Source organism: Rhipicephalus sanguineus, chromosome 10, assembly GCF_013339695.2.
Source record: "Rhipicephalus sanguineus isolate Rsan-2018 chromosome 10, BIME_Rsan_1.4, whole genome shotgun sequence".
In the NCBI taxonomy this organism is placed as follows: domain Eukaryota; kingdom Metazoa; phylum Arthropoda; class Arachnida; order Ixodida; family Ixodidae; genus Rhipicephalus; species Rhipicephalus sanguineus.
The window spans coordinates 52512855-52529969 of NC_051185.1; positions in this window are offsets into that span (position 1 = coordinate 52512855).

Below are 17115 nucleotides of genomic sequence, written 5' to 3' on the forward strand. Positions count from 1 at the left end.
CTTAGCAGACGTAGCGCTATTTTCACTTTTCTATCGTCATCGATGCGTGGAAAATATAGAAGGTCGACGCGACACCTCCGAGGGGGACATTCCTAAATAGATCCGAAAACTAAGTCTTTCTTTCAATGAAATTGTAACTCCTTCCATTCACATGTCATCAGCATTGGGCAGAGACGAAAGATAATACGTTGGACATCCCTTTGCTAGCATTTTTTTTTTGTCATGGATGGTTTTTTCCGCCTCCGTCGTCTCTTATTCGTTCCTTGCCTGGCGGGGCTTTTAAATTTTGCGACTGCCGTCCGTTCCAGTTAAGGCGAACGCCTTAGATGCCTCATCAAACAAGAAAAGTGACCGTCGGTGTCAACGCGAGGGATGCGAAAATATCATCATAATCTATTTCGTCCCCTCATGGCGTCATCATGATGTCAGAAATTCTCAGAATTGGTGAAGCCATCGTAAAGTCACTGTGGCGTCGCATAATGTGACGTGAAATGATGACGTCATCACATGACACCATGGCTTGTTCGTACGTGGGCCGATCCCGGAGGCGCGTGACGTGCAGAAAGCTTGTAATGGCTCCGATTAAGGAGGCAGTGCTAAACCACGCTAGGTGCCGAAATATTTCGAGGCCAGGGGGATCAATACATTCGCCTGGAAAGAAAAAGAAGATAGCTTTCACCTTCCAGCCAGCTTAGGCGAATGCATGCGGGTTTTTGGATGCGAAGTATCTTATGGCGGAGTTCAATCCGGTGGTGGTGGTGGTGTGCGGCGTGACCACCCTTACTGCGCATGCGCATACCCTCTCCACTCACCCTCTCCCCTTCCCTCTCTCCACTTCCCCCTTCCCTTCCCCTTTTCCACTCTTCCTCTGAAACGCGGGCTAGACATGCCGAAATTCTCTCCTGCGCAACGTCGCGATGAGCACCTGCGCATGCGCGTACCCTCCCCCTATCTCTCCTCTCCTACGCTGCCCCCCTCTCGCACGCCTGCCGACCGCGTTCCCCGCTCGCCCTGTGAGAATTAACGGCCAGGCTAGAGGGAAGACAAGACGCGCGTAGCGTTCCTCTTCGTGTTCCACGACGCGAGGTCGGTAGCATGCCCAACGAACGCCAACGGAACGCGATCGTGCAAGTGCTCCGGCTTCGCATCGCTTCATGGTCCCCTTTAGCGGGAAATGGTGTAATTTTTCGATGACAGTGTATGGGTGGATTCTAAGAGCGTCCCGGCCGAATCTAGTGTAGCTGAATTAAGATTTCCTGCCTCTAAAAAAACATTATAAATTGACAGCCCAACTTTCTGCGGCTTCCTGCACAATAAAATTAGTTTTCCTGTTATTTTTTTTGCTTTCTTCCTACTTTTCTGTCACGAATCCTGCAGTCATCGTACTTATTTCTAACGCCGACCTGTTTGCCTTCGAGCGCTGTCTCTAAAAGCTGAGGCTTCATGTAGATTAATGTTCAAACAAACACCCAGGTGGATATCTTCACATTCAATTTGAACATGCACCGTCGTTTCCGTAGATTCTCCACAGCGTGTACATTTTTCTTCTTCTTTATTGAATCTCGCTTTATAACTATATGCGTTCTAGGACAAGCCGACCTCACTTCCAACAGCAAATCCCTTGCCCTTGAATTATCATAAAACGTATCCTTCCTTATTTCATCTTTACCCTTTCGGTAGTTACTCAGAGCCGGTTTTCTCTCCATCGCTGCTATCCAATAAATATTTTCCGCTTCTCCGACTTTTCATTAACGCTCTTTGTTGTCATATAGCTTACGCTACCAGCCGTATACTTGCTGATGAGTCTCCTAGTTCATTTTCTGAAATGTGACTGAACGCTCTTCCCATACAAATACCGGAACGATTTCTCTTACCGTCTTTCATGTTCCTTAGTCTCTTAACGAACCTAATTTTTAAACCGCTAAAGTGGTTACCGACTTCAGCGCCACCACACTTCTGCATGTAGTACAGTGAACTAAAATCTATAGCTCATTATTATTAAACACCGTCATTTTAGGCATAAGGTAAAATGTAGGGTGAAACAAATTGTGTAGGGTAAAGTAGGGTAATTCTGACCGTGATTTAGGGTATTTTGTAAAAATTGGTTGGCAACACTGGTTAGTACCAGTGGCCAGAGGACAGCAAAATGCGGCCATAATGTGATGCAGGTGTTCTGGGAAAGCGCAGTCGGTGAAAGGAGACGCCGCAGCCACGAAAGCAAATGAGAATAAAGTTCAGCAGAAAGTTCAACAGCAGATCGACAGAAGCTCAAACTAGGCTTTCGCCTTCATATTCATGAAATGTTCTGAGTGTCTTCCGTAATGTTTGCGTTTATGGCGAACGGCCCTGCGACAGGTCTAACTACCAGAAAACCTCTCAAGCTGTTGATTGCCAAAATCTGCTAAAGGCTCTGTCGTATTATACTTAACATCAACCCGAACAGCTCGAAGGAGGTTTTGAGGAAGGTATTTCCTATTGCTGTTTACTGTTTTTTTAAGATGATAGGAATATTGCAGAAGTCGCGATTGACTAGCATTTACACAGGCCCGCAAACTGTATCGTGATCAATGAAAAGTGTAGCGAAAGCTAGGGAAGCGACTAGTGTCGAAAGACCTCTAGGTCATCTGTACAGATTGAAAGCTATGCGCATCGCCAAGATTTCGATTTGTGTAGTTTCACGCTGTTCATCCATCTCTTTCTTACCCTTCTTCTTTCTTCTCTACCCTTTCCTTTCTATAATTCCCCCTTCCCCCACCCCAAGTGTAGGGTAGCCAACCGAGCCAAAGCTTGGTTAAACTCCCTGCCTTTTCTCTTCGTATCTTTCTCTCTCTCTCGATGAAATACCAGAATACAACACACGAAGAGAAAAAAAATCACGCCATATCCACGAAATGAATGATGATAAGTGGGCGAAGCTCGATAGAGGGAGATCATCGGTAAACCGTAACTCTCCCGTGAAAGTTAGCCCATTACATCATTAGAAAGACTTAAGACTGTGCGTATATTATACAAAATCAACTTTTATTTTGTTCTTGTTCGTTTGTTGTTTCGTTTCTTCGTTTGTTCTTTTCATTTCGTCGTTGTCATGGCGGCTGGATTGCGAGGTCCCTTCATTATGACGGCTTTATAGTCCGTGAAATGAAGCGAGAGAGGTTCTTGTACTGGCTGCAGTGGGAAGTTTGCAAACACTAAGTCTATGCACGTCCCTCGGATTGTGGTAGGTTGCATATGGATACATCTGAGTGCGTATTTGGAAAGCATGTGCTGCACGATCCAGTCATCGGCAATGAGGTCCACGTTGAAGTCCCCAACCAGCACAAACGGATGGTTCTTGTACTTGTTGTCGTAGTCACGTAACGCAGCGTCTATAAATGACTTGACGTCCCCGATAGACAGGTTGGGTGCAAGGTACACGGTCATGACGGCGACTAGCAGACGGCGACTGAATCGGTGGACCGGTGTTTCGACGCGTGGTGGCGATTCCGGGCTCGATTGTCGGCTCCGCGATGGAGTGCCAAGCATGAAGCTTACCCCGCACATCCACCAGTGTAACGACGTGGGATCGACGAGGACACGGAGCACGACAAACAAACACGCTTTATCGATAAGAGAAAGAACTGCAACGTCTTCTTTGTCCCTGTGCTGGGCCAAGAACACTCGCGTTGCTTCGTTGCCGTCACCACTGGCACATACGCGCGGCATAGGCGGTCACGTACGAGCAAGGAGGGACAAACCCACGGCTTTAGGAGCTTCGCCCCTAAAAAACGTTATGTGCGTTTCTCATTGTGTATGCTTTCCTATTGTTTCGAGCAACTTTTCACAAAGGGTTTAGCGATGAAGTGAAACCAACCAACCCCCGTTGCAAATTTACTGACTTTATTTTCATACGACCACCTGCTGAAATGAGCTAAAGTTCCTAAAAATAGCAGACTACCAAGTCTAGGCTAACTAATGGTACTCGGCAATTGCAGGCCGGCGCCGTTAAAAAACCAACGGCAACTACTTACTATTTAAGTACATGCTGCAGTCTAAGCTGAGGCTCGACCATTAGGCGACGCCTAATTTCACATTCACTGAAATCCGCATTGATTTTGCTGCACAGTTGAAGAAGTGTCAAGGGGTCTGCAAATCTCATTAGGCGGAGGGGGAGGGGAGGAGGAGAGGGAGGGAGAGGAGGGAGGGAGAGGAGAGGCCTGCTGCCGGCACGAGACGAGCCGACCATGCGAGGGAGGGAGAGTAGAGGCTTGCTGCCAGCACGAGACGAGCCGAGCATGCGCAGTGGGGGTGTGGACGGCGCCGCCGACGCCGCAGGTGCGACTAAGAAATCCTCCGCATTTAAAAACACAAAAACGTAGTCTTGACCGAATTTGTCCAGGAAATATAGCCGAAGAAATTTGCTGTATTATAACTGTGTGATGCTTCAGCATGAAGTTCGCTGTCCGCTGCCTGTCTCCACTTCTTGGGACCGTGTTTATTTATAGGATAGAATGATGTTAGCTGACTGCTTTAACATAAGACTGAGAGATAATGAAAAAAACACGGTTGATCCCTCCGTCATAGGAATCGGAATAACACGAAAGTAAAGCGTGCCCTTACAGAAGTAACTGAATGCTTACTGTACATTGATATAAGAGAGTTTGCACAATGTATATTGATGTCTGGCAGCTAATGGCTCCGTTTAACGTGTATGCATCCACTTTGATGATTGGTGGTACGTCTCCATCCCGACGACTAACGTCCATGTTAAATGATTAAACAAACCCTTGTGGTAGCTGTAGTAGTTAACGGTGAAAGCGTAATCAGAGAACGAGGTGTGATAGCCAGAAGAGCGTCGCATATTGGACGCAGAACTTGGACGCAAAGCGCGTCGTGCCGCCCCGGTAGCCCGGCCGCGATTTTTCTCGGGGCGAGCGCGTGAGCATGGAACGCGCTGTTAGAGCCAGGTGAGGCAGGCGTGCGTCGCAGAGCTATTTTTGGTTTGTATTAGCGTGATGCTGAGCGAGGCCGACGCTTTTACAACGCTTGGGCAAACGTCGCCACCTCGCTGTGTGTCAAGGCATTGACAAAATTCAACTTTTATTGAAAACGTGCCGAATGGGACGGACGCGTAAACGCGTTGCAAGTGCTAGTCGCGCAGGCCACAGCAATGACGAATTACTTTACCTTACCACTCCCAGAGGTCAACACTCCCCAGCCGACCGGGAGAGTGGTAGATATAAAAGGCGCGTTCGTAAAGCCTCCAGAGTCTGTGACCGTGGCGCAGTGGATAGCGTGCCCGGCATCTTCTGTTGCGGACCGAGCGGTCGTGGGTTCGATGCCCGTTGACGGTGCCTTTTTTTCTTTGCCATCTGATTGTGTATATTTTTTCGACGTCATTTCCGTGACGGAAATACGTCACTGAAGTCTTAGTGGACCCCGGCATAAAACACTTTCGTGTTAAAAAGGGGTTTTTTCGCCAGAGGCGACATCGCCCCATTTCACGTTATGCACTTATCATCTTCTCCTTTAACCCGCTCACTCCTCATATACATCCGAAAGAAATCGAAGGGGCTGTGGCACAAGGGCCGTCGCACTCATTTTGGCAAGCTTTCTCACCAAAATGCTCTTGTCGTGTCGTTGTACCCTTCTTTGTCCGCTGGATCTTTGGGCCTTCTTTCATCTCTCGTTTAAGGCGAGAAAAAGCGCGAACGCCAGAAGAGGCCACTGCTTGACCACGACGCTTTCCCATTCGCCCAACCAGCCGAACCCTACACGACATTCCGGTAACAAATGAGGGATACGCACGGCTCACTTCGAAGGAGCGTTTGCCCAGGCATTAATTCGGCCGCGTCCGTGTATGAGCTTCGCCTTCGGTTTTGTGTTGCTGCATACGAAGAGGTTGTAGTGGTAATGCTGCTAGGAGGGCGTAGATTAAACAAATATTACACCATCTCTCACTAAAGGGAACCATGTGGGGATGCGAAGCAGCGCATGGGTCGACTTAAGTTCCGTTCATCACGGGTACCTTGACCGATGTCAACGCGTCCTTGCAAGTGGAGCGCCCCATGAATTCACTTAGTTGCTATTGCTGTTCGCCATCACGTGATTGCTGAGAGAGTGTAAGGGGGAGAGGCCACAGCGTCTTAACCAGCCCCTTACACAGGCCCGAACGCGCTAGCGCGTGCCAGCACACATGGTTCCCGAGAGTGTAAGGGGGAGAGGCCACAGCGTCTTACCCAGCCCCTTACACAGGCCCGAAGTCGTTAGCGCGTGCCAGCACACGTGATTCCCGAGCGAACGGTCGCCGATGGAAGGACGGACACAGCCCCGAGCAAAAGCTGATTCGCATATAAAAAAGTGATAGGGAGTTTTCAATTGACAAGCATACTTTTCTCATCATCATGCTCGTTTCTTTTCCCTATCGTTTGTTACCTTGCGGCACGAACAAAGATACCTTGAGGCACGAATAGGCTTGCGCATATATATAGGCGTTTGAACAATGCGCCGTTGCGAAGCTGGTGAAACTTGCTTTTTCAACTGCAGCTGTGCAGATTCGTATTCTCAGATTATGGTTCATGGTGAGAAAACCTAGGTGACAAAAATAATTGCTCAGTTTACCACTAATCTGTGTACCGCACTGGGCAGCAGGATCAATGTAGTCAGACCACTGAAGTGTTGGGAAAGCCACCAGCGCCTATAACATAAATGGAAAAAACAAACATGTCATCAACTGGGCTTCGATTGATTCTGTAGACCCTAGACGCAAATATGATAAAAGCGTTCTATACAAAACGAAGGACCATGAAGATAGTGCAGCCAAGACACACGTGAAAGCGTTATTTATAGCCGCCGCGTTAGGAATAATAATAACAATATCTGGTGTCTGGTGGTGGTACTCGCACATTGGCGTTCATGTGCCCTGGTGTATTCCTCATGTTAACTTTGCGTGTCGCGCGCAGCCGAAGCGAATCTCGGAGGCCACGTACAAAAGGAGCGCGTGGCTGAGGTCTGCTCCGGGAGGTGCCGCTAGAATTCCAGCTGCTCAAAAGGAAATTGTCTACTCTTTCATTGAACTCATGCAATCAGTTTCAATATTTTTTTATTTATTTTCAATAGTTATTTAGCACTGACCTTAAGTAAACTCATGTTTCGATACCATATGTGTCCAATAAAACTTTGAACGTGAACTAGAAAAATCCATTTTATTCCAGCTTGATTCTTTAAACGCACTTTTTGAATATTCGCTAACACAGCAGTAAGGGACGTAAGTTTGGGCATATTGGTATTCCATTTCAGCATTTAGCGCATGCACACTACAAAGACCCAGTGACACCCGACGAATACAGGCGCTATCTTGACAGAGAGCGCCTCTCTTCCTCAGTAGTCACTCGGGCCTTGACTTGTGTGTGCGCTAGATGCTGAAACGGAAGTAATGCTCGACCGGAAATGACTGGAAGAGAAACAAGTGTGTCATTCGTTGCTCGTGTAACTAATGACTTCCCGGATCATAAGTGCTAATCCAAGACACGAATATGGTGCACGCTGTGGTGGAGGGCTCCGGATAATTTTCACAACTTGCCTTTCGTTAACGTGCACTGACTTACCTGAATATCAGGCATTTTGCATGTAAAAGAAGAGAGAAGAAGTAGTTGAGAAAGAACGGCAGGGAGGTTAACCAGTCAAGCACAACCGGTTTGCTACCCTACAGATGGAAACGGGACGGGGGAGATTGAAAGATGGAGAGAAAAGAGAGTGAAAGACAGCACGTAGCACAGCCCACACAGTCAATCACAGTTCGTCACTTTTGCGTACTACGCGACACCACTGTCACAGCCGCTTGTCCAAGTTCGTTTCCTTTAAAAACCTTAATAGCGCCTTCATCACCTTCAGTTACGATGTCTTCTGTCGACGAAATGTAAGAATGGCTTCGACAGACATTGGTCTATTGTCAAGGTTCGCTAGAGCGGACGCCAGAGACTGCCTCTGAACATTATATCCCCAACAGTCGCACAGAATAAGAAACCGAAATGATCAAGGGGGACTTTTTGTTAGGCAGAACGATATGAAGCCATTTGATGAGTTCAAAGAAAGCATAGGACGATGATATTTGTAGTTTATAATATAAATGCAGTAATATTGAGATAAAAGCAAACGAAATTAAGTGGATAAAAAAGACGATTTACCGCAGGTGAGCACCAAACCAACAGTTTTTCGCGTTACGCTGCCTAAGTTTTACTCACTGAGATGCGACGGCCGTCCTCTCCTCGTCCACTTGATTGGCTAGTTCTGCAAGTGTAACACTGTGAATATTCACATCTTCCGTTCGACGCCATGCCGGTGAACGTGGAACATTCCTTTTTGCGAGATGGATTTACTTAGCACGTCAACCTTTACAAGCTGGCAGCTAGCCAATAAAGCCTCTCAGGCTGCCTACAGCCATTAAAACCTGCCGTGCCAAGACCCTCGCGACGAAGTATAGTATTGTCAGACTAGATAGCGATAACGATAAGAAACTGCATGAGGTGGAAGATCCATGAAAAGATACCGAGGGTGTTTATGCTTTTAGCGCGTCTGGAAGACCATTCGCAGAAAAAGTTTTATGCACTTCAAAATCTAGAGAAGCCTTCTCTCAAGCACTCCATTGACTTGGCGGTGCACCTTTTATAGGCGGCAGAGGTGACTCGGAAAACCAAAAGCACAACACGGCAACATTGTGGGCACTCTGCGATATCTGCTGAAGCACTGAAATTTCGCAAACATGTTATCACATATGCCAAAAACAAGTCGTTCTGCCTCCATCTTTATCAGTTTTGCAAGACTTCCCAGAAAACTCTTGGTGTACTTCTGAAACTAGCGAGGCTTCCTATCAGGCACAACCTCGAAGTGGTGATGCACGCTTTACAGGCCTAGGCAAACGAAATAAAATCCCAAGGAAGCCGTTGAATGCACTGAAATGTCGCGTAAAGGGTGGAAATGAAAGCTCCTGGACATGTTCTCATTACGGCATATGAATGTTGATGGGGCGATAATCTTTTTTTACGTTTTTAATTAAGAACTTTGACGCTAAGGCATTGCAACAAGGCTTTGCTGCGAGAAGGCCGTGATTGGTTGGCGGCGTTGCACCGCTAAACACGAGGTCGCTTTATTACAAGCCGGCTGAAACAGCCGCATTTCGGTGGTAGTAATATGAAAATACTTCCATGGTACACTTAACACACTTTTAAAGCAGTCCATTTACTGTGCATTATGTCCGTGGTTTTAGAATGATATCTGGTCAAAATTGTTACTGAGTCACCCATTACGACTTACCTCGTAATACCGCCCTGATATTCGTGTGTGAAATAGGAAATATGCAGTCTCATGGTAGCAGTATCACCCAAATACGCGGTCGTGTAAACCAGAAATGTACAGTCAAAACATATATCTCTGGAGGGGCCATTGAATTTTCATGGATGCTAGCAATCGCTCCGTGAATCATAATGCACGTGTACTGCGAGACATCTGTTCAGATGTCTGAGAAAAAAGTTGATCGCAGAAGATAACATTTGGTTGTTGTAGGGAGCAGTTTTTGATATACGGTTCTTTTCACATTACGTAAAATGTGTCATAAAAACTAGAATATCTTATTAAATTTAACAGTTCCCCAGAAAACGTGACTATCATGTGTCCATTTTCATAACACCTGAAATAAATTCTATACCACGGTTTCGTAAACTGCAGCCTAAATGCATCCAAAGCTGCAAAAATATGATAGGTTCACTTGCGACGGATGACGATATTTCCTTAGTGGGAGTTTAATTGAACGGTTGTTAAAATCTAAGTTATTCAAGTAAGCTTTAACATCATATACCCATATTTCCGCTTTATAAGCTCTAACGAATCAAATGCACACCATATGAATATCTGCTTTCACCACAGCGAGATGTGAAATCAGCATGGTTAATAATTCATAACGCCGTGTGCAGCGCAACAGAGAAAAGACGAAGGAAGAAACCGGGACTTTCAACTGAACTTTATTAAAACGACCCACACTGTCTTCCATTTTAATAAATTTGAGTTGGGAGTCAGCACACGTCCTACGTCTTCCTTTTCGTACGGCGCTAGACCGCAGAACTGAAAATTCGTGAACCTAGAGTTGCCTATTATTAAATTGGCAATATTAAAAAAAAAGATGACGCTTGCAGCACTGCTCCAAGTTCTGACTTTCTGCAATACTAGAACTGCTGTTTCACTATTTCTAAGGAAACTAACATCATTTAACTTGATTAGGCTTTATTTCATATTAAACATTCTTCATGCTACGAGTGCTCCATCGTGTCAGCGTCGTCCTTGAGCTAAAGCTACCTCATGAGGTACAATGTTTACGATCATGCACCCGTGCAAGTGGAAAAAGCATGTCTCTTTTGCAGAGAAATTTTCAGTGCGGTAAACTACCTTTTATAAGCGGAAGCGACATCTACGTGGACATCAAAAATAACCGTTGTTTGCCATGAGATGCCGGCCTAGTTGTTGATTGAAAAATTGGGGGACCTTTAAGCTTCGCCTTTAAGGGTTGAACGCAATAGCGAAATCCGGCTCCTGGTGCGCATTTCAACCACTGAGTGCATACTTATTAATGTGCATTGTTACACACACACACGCGCGCGCACGCGAATGGTACAGGTTTTAGGGGCGAAGCTCCTTATAGCGGCACCCGTTCGTCCCTCGTAGCGTAGTATGTAACCAGTCTTACGCTTTGACCTGCAAGGTGGTGCCGGTGGGAGATTTTTCCTGTGCGTTGTTGAACAATAAAAAATTCGCAGCGTTAGCTAAAAGCCGACTTCTTCTGTCTCTCATTCCCATTAGCAGCCATTCTTTACCTCCAAGGTAGTGCCTGGTGAGATTTCTCCTGTGCGTGATTAAACAATAAAAATTTTGTTCAAAACGCCGTTGATTGATGAAATAAACCAACAAAAGACGCCAGATGTTTTGTAAAAGCAAAACGAAAGAACGCCAGATGTTTCTAAAGCAAAACGAAAAGACGCCAGCTGCTTAACGAAAGACGCCAGATGTTTTCTAAGCAATGGTTTTCTAAACAATGAAAATTCACAGCGTACATGTAAAATTAAAGTGCGCTGCAAGTCGTCATAACTCATCGAACCTTTAGTGTAAACGCGCCCGATCTCACGTCGGTGATGATGTACTGGGCAGAATTCACGGAAGATTCAAGGTTTACCGATGAACCTCCGCAGCTTCGCCCACTCATCATCATTCACTCCGTGGATATGCTGTGATTTTTTTAATGTAAAGCAAGAGTCGCATGGCCTCCAACATATACGCCGCGCACTTGCCATCTCGGAGGCCATGAAGAGTCTCACAATGCCTCAAAGATGGCAGCACAATATCTCGCGTTTGCTGTTTCCAGAGGAGGTGTTTATCAAGCAAACAGAGAGAGAGAATAAAACATGAAATAAACGTTTTATTCTCTCTCTCTGTTTGCTTGATCAACACCTCCTCTAGAAAACCGGCGTTGGCTTGATATGTTTTCCGCTAGATGGACATAGTTGTCCATTTTTAGTGCTGTTTGAAATTTCGTGTGTGTTTTTAGCGGCGATGGCTGCACTGTCCCGGCCTTTTTCGACGTAGTTATATGGCCTCCAAAATGCGGCTACAAATCGCCGAATGGGCTCGTTTTCGTCGTGACACCTGTCGAACAAAATGCGTTAAGGAGACTCCTTCCACTACATGGCATTTATGTAGTGTTTTTTTCCGAAGCAGCTGCAAGTAACATCGTGGCTTTGTGGTAGGACACCTGCTTGCCACGCAAACGGCCCGGGTTCGATCCTCAATGGGACCGAAAATTTTATTCTTTATTTTTATTTGCGTCTTTCTCGATTTTTCGCTCACGGACGATTTTTCGCTCACAACCAACGGTGCCGACGCCGACGGCGCAATTTCTGCGACACGATCTCTCAACGCTATCGCGTTAAAAGCGTAGGACAACGTTCTCACAGGGTCCCGAAACCTTGGCGAGAGTTGTTCTGCTTCTGAATGGTCTTAGTGTGGTGCGGTTATCCAAATACTTTGGTACCTCCTGCTCGTGCGACCCTTCTGTCATCAATTCCCTTCCCCTTACGGAGTAACATGTAGGCGCCATGTATACGCCGGCAGAATTCTCCGTATTTGAATAGAGAGGTTTCTCCCTCTCTCAGTGCGGCTTTATTTCATGCAGTGGCGTTGTGTGTCTGTCGCCCGCTTATACGTGTACGAAATGTTCGCATAAATCAGAACAAAAGTGTTAACTTTTCCGCAGAACATGTTTGCTGTTCCGTCCAAAAAGCCGCTGATAACAAAGTTGCTGAGGCCTATAAGAACATTTAGCGCGTTTTGTACATTTGAAAGTCTTCAACAGACAGTCTTGGTATGAATAGTTATGTACTATTCAAGCAATAATCAGGTTTTATTCAAAGCAGAGCCTACGGTTGGACGTGCGCCCTTCGCAGACGCCATTTTTCTTTAAGTAAATCTGAAGGCATGGGCAGGTATTCGCCGAAAGCTGCGAGAAATTGGCTTTGACGCCAAAACGAAACTTCATGAGGATGTCGTCGAAGGTTTCTGAGAACTTAAAATGGAATAATATGGCTTTGTACGGCTTTGAAAGATAGTTGTTGATACGAATGCTTGTTATAGGTCTTGAAAGATAGATTTCTCACGAATAGTCCGGCAATCTTTAAAAGTTAGGGAAGTTTTCATTCAAGCAAAGCTTTATAGTGATCTCGCACATTGCTTTGAGCATATGTAACATTGCGATTCTAAGCAAAATGTTTCAGGGCGAAATCTAAGCCTCGGCGGCCGTATTTCCTTCGCAGCTGAGCAGCCAAACTGAGGTTATAAAAAAGCAAAAGCGCTCCTCGAATTGCTTTTGTGGTAAAGGACTTGAAGTGGTCAAAATGAATTTGTAGTCACCCTATAAGAGATAGCTCAAACTGAGGTCCCAATTATGCCACGTAGAATTGAACAGCTGTGTCAACCAGCTTTGAAGACATGTACTAATATTTTTTGTTCTGTCGTGAGTTAATTTCTGTCATGTGTCATTATTAGCGTCCATGCGCCGTTGGAATAAGCTTTAGGTGCCTCTTGTAGACACGTGTGAAAATGGTTTCAATTTTGTTTATTGTAACGTGATCATATTGCGTATATATGTTTGTCTAATTCACGTCTAGAGTACTCACATGAAAAAAACTAAACTTGATCATCGTTCTGAGAAGCAGTTTTAACGAGCCACGTCACTTAATTTCGAATTTCCTGCACAGCAACGACCGACTGCGAAAAAAAAAACGTGTCAGTGAAAAGTGTGGTGTTGCAAACCTTTCTTACCTCGAAAAGTTTCAAACTGGTATATGGATATTTATACAAAAGCAACTGCTTTCACACCGAGAGATGAATTCCTTTCGATAAAAAGTAAAGTAAGCAAGTACGATATACGTGTGGTCGCCCTTCTTCTGCAGGCAGCACCAGACCAGGCCGAGCGATGGTTTCGGAAAAATATAAAAGAGGATCACGGCCGTCCTCGGAAACACTGTCCTGTCAGTCGGTGGCTATTTATCTTCGCCAACGCTGTCTCGCAGTTTCATTCAAGTCACGCATATGAAAGCGCAGCTGGCGTATTCTTCTTCTTTGGGGAAACAAGCTCGAAGAAAGCGACAACTTGCACGGGAATATTGCTTTTTGCGCTCCCCCACGCGTCTTTAGTTTTGACACGCATTTTGTTTCCTCAACTCACGCCGACCCTAAGCTTCATTTCAAGGGAGCTGACATTGCCGAAGTGTCTTATTCGATGAAAAAAAATGTTCAGGGAAATCAAGTAATATATATTCACTCGCTTCGAGATAGCAATAAGTGACTTCCGTGCCTCTTGTGGGACTTTAACATACCTTTATTCGGCTCTAAATGCCGGAAGCTAACTTACTAAAAAATTCGGCAGATCCCACGTAGCGTGGGAATCGATGTTATGAGAAGCATGCGCGGGATGGTGACTGCGGCGTAATTTTTCACACTGAGCAAAACGTAACGGAATGACGCTAGAGAAATGTGAAAGTGGTATACGCACATTCATATGTTGAAGAGTCGCATACGTATTATATAACCAGTTGTTTACAGTTGCGTAACGATGCCAACATCAACATGGCTGTTGTCAACACCAGACGCGGTAAGTTGATATGTAGTGCTTATATTCTTCAATACTGAATAGCGCGAGTCCGAACGTGACAAAAAAGGAACACAGATGCACAGGAATGCACAGGCGTTACTGGCAACTAAGCTTCATACAGAAAAGTTTCCCAGATATATACACAGCCGAGTGGCACGCGCAGGAGCATTGCACGTAACTTACAGTCACAGTTACAGTTGTTATGCTTATACTTGTCCGTTATGAAGTAGAACGCACGCACGCTTCACGAACCCGTGTGTATGTGTAGAAGGGGTTTTCGACAGTTCTTGAACAAGGCCATCATCACTGTGATCAGTGAGCACCAGTACCTAGACAGAACTTGTTAAGCGGATCCGTTCATGATCGCTGCTATGAGGAGTCTAAGTGCAGTGAAGTGCGAGGTATAGTGCAGCTGGTGGAAATCCTGGATGCCTCTTATGATGAAATGATCTATGATGCCTCCTGTTGTCGACGTGGCAGTGAGGTCTTTTGATGCCCTGTCCACATGCAAGCCGTCTTTCACGCAGTATAAGGACAAGGCGTTGTTGGGTCTTGATAAATCAATGTTGACGTCACCGGTAATTATGAGAGGCCTGGTTCTCTCAGCAGACGTATTGTAGAAAGCATTGACCCCGGTTTATGCATAATCCACGTGGTCCACGTTGTGGATCACGTGGACGAGTGGATGGTAGTTGAGCGTCTTCCAGGGGTGTTCTGTCTTCAGCTTCCTCACTTTCGCTCCGTCCGCCGTGGTGGTGTAGCGGTTACGGTGCTTGGCTGCTGACCCGATGGTCGCGGGTTCGATCCCGGCCGCGGCGATCACATTTCGATGGAGGCAAAATGCTAGATGCCCGTGTACTGTGTGATCACGGTGCACGGTAAAAAATACCCGATGGTGAAAATTTCCGGAGCCCTTCGTTACGGCGTCTCTTATAATCATAACGTGGTTTTGGGACATAAAACCCCAACAATTATTATTATTATCACTTTCCTTGCGTGTCAATGTGTGTGTTCGCGTTTACTGTGTTGGTTGAGACTCTGAATCACCTGTGGCACATACCCGCCTAACATGAACTCTGGTATACGGGTATGTGTCGCACGTGACTGAGAGAAAGGGTTTCGCGACGTACGCTACAGGTATTTTGCGTTATTCATGTCATGACCAGTGAATCGTGTTCGTCATACACTGATCCCCTGCTATGCCAATTTTGGTATATTACAAGTTATGGAGACGACCAGGAGAGCGGCCAGACGTAGGCGGCTAGATAGATAGATAGATAGATAGATAGATAGATGGTTAGATAGAAACGGCCAAAATGCCTGAGGTTCGCTCAGGCATTTTGGCCACATCTATCTTCATCCGTGGCAAATATATTGGCGGTTTACCGTCGAAGCCCCCCCTTGAGAGGCTCGTCCTGTTTATGTAAAAGATGAAGCGGTTATTTTAATTCGACAAGCTTCAATATACCTCAGGGATCGCATGTACTGCTTGTCCCCTGTCAGATTTGCGGTAGTTGCTTTAGAGCACAAGTTTACGGAGTTTTTTGCACATATAAACGCCCAAAGTACGCCTCGAACTTGTGAGATCGTTTTGCCAGCATGAATCAGGGCATTAACATTTTAAATACCATGGTAAGGTATCTTTCCCGGCTGCCTTCTTTTTTTTTTCTGAAGACAAAGCACCAATCATCGGCGGCTAAATAAATACTGTCAATAGCCACTTCATTACGATAGTACTAAGTTGTTTTTGTGACTGACGAATTCCGCAAGTGAACAAATCAATGTAAATTCACTGAAATAAAGAGCGCGAACGGTACAATAAAGACAAGCTGGACAGTGCCAGTCCAGTCTTTCCTTTTGTCCTTGTAATAAAATTTTGCTGCCGGTAATGAAGCTTTAAGAGCAAGCTGAAGTCCAATGCCTCTTAAAATCAATATCACCCTGCGTTAAAAGTTTTCAAGATTGCATTTCTCACTTCACTACATTGATAGCTTTATCGAAAATCCTACTGATAAACTCTTTTTCAAGTGACAAAAATTGAACACTTGACTTGCAACTGTCTCAGCTGGTCCCATATTCACAAAAATGTCTTCCGTTGGCATTTTTAAAAAGAAGTTTTCAACCAATCTTTATGCCTGACATGAATAGACAAGCCTATTTGCCAATGTCATGGAGCACATACGGACGACAATATTTTGACAGCAGAGCTGTTTGAGGCGAGCGTTAGTCTGTCTGTCGTGGACGAAAAACCTCGCGGAGCGATGACGTCACCTCGCGTTGCCTAGCAACCCATGGCCCATCTGTGCGTAGCTTCGCACTCGTTTCGCTATCTCGCTATCTAGCCCTCTCGTGGCAAAGGCCAGGTACTTGCCCAAAAAAAGCTGGGCGTAGCTTGCATAGCGGCGCAAGTCATGAGACACAGCGGAGCTTTTCGTCACCAAGCGGGTCCTGGCCCGAAGCTGAGTACTACTGGCTACCACATGGTAGCATCGGCTACCACGCGGCATCCGAGACTGAATGCTGGCTTAGAGTGAAATAGTGGGACTTGATGAGTCTGGGCATCGCCTCTCAGCACTTGGCTTAGCAAAAACATAGCAATGCCTAGCAAAACCTAATAAAACTTAGCATAACCTCGCAATACTTAGCAACACTTACCATAACCTGGCAAAACTTAGCAAAACCCAGCAAAACCTCGAAATTTAGCAAAAGTTTGTGAAAACCTCGAAAGGCCAAGGCAAGCTAGGTGCCACTCAGCTCAGTCTCTAGCCTTGCGCCACTGGTGCTAGCTACACCCAGTTTCTTTTTTTAATTTGGGCCCTTTACATAATCATCCCTTCTCGAGCCTTTTTTCGCGATAGGCTGCTCTCCCTAAGAAATACTAGTATTAGGCCTATGTACACTTCTTAAACATCAAAACGCGCTGTTATCTCCATAAAACGTATAGAAAG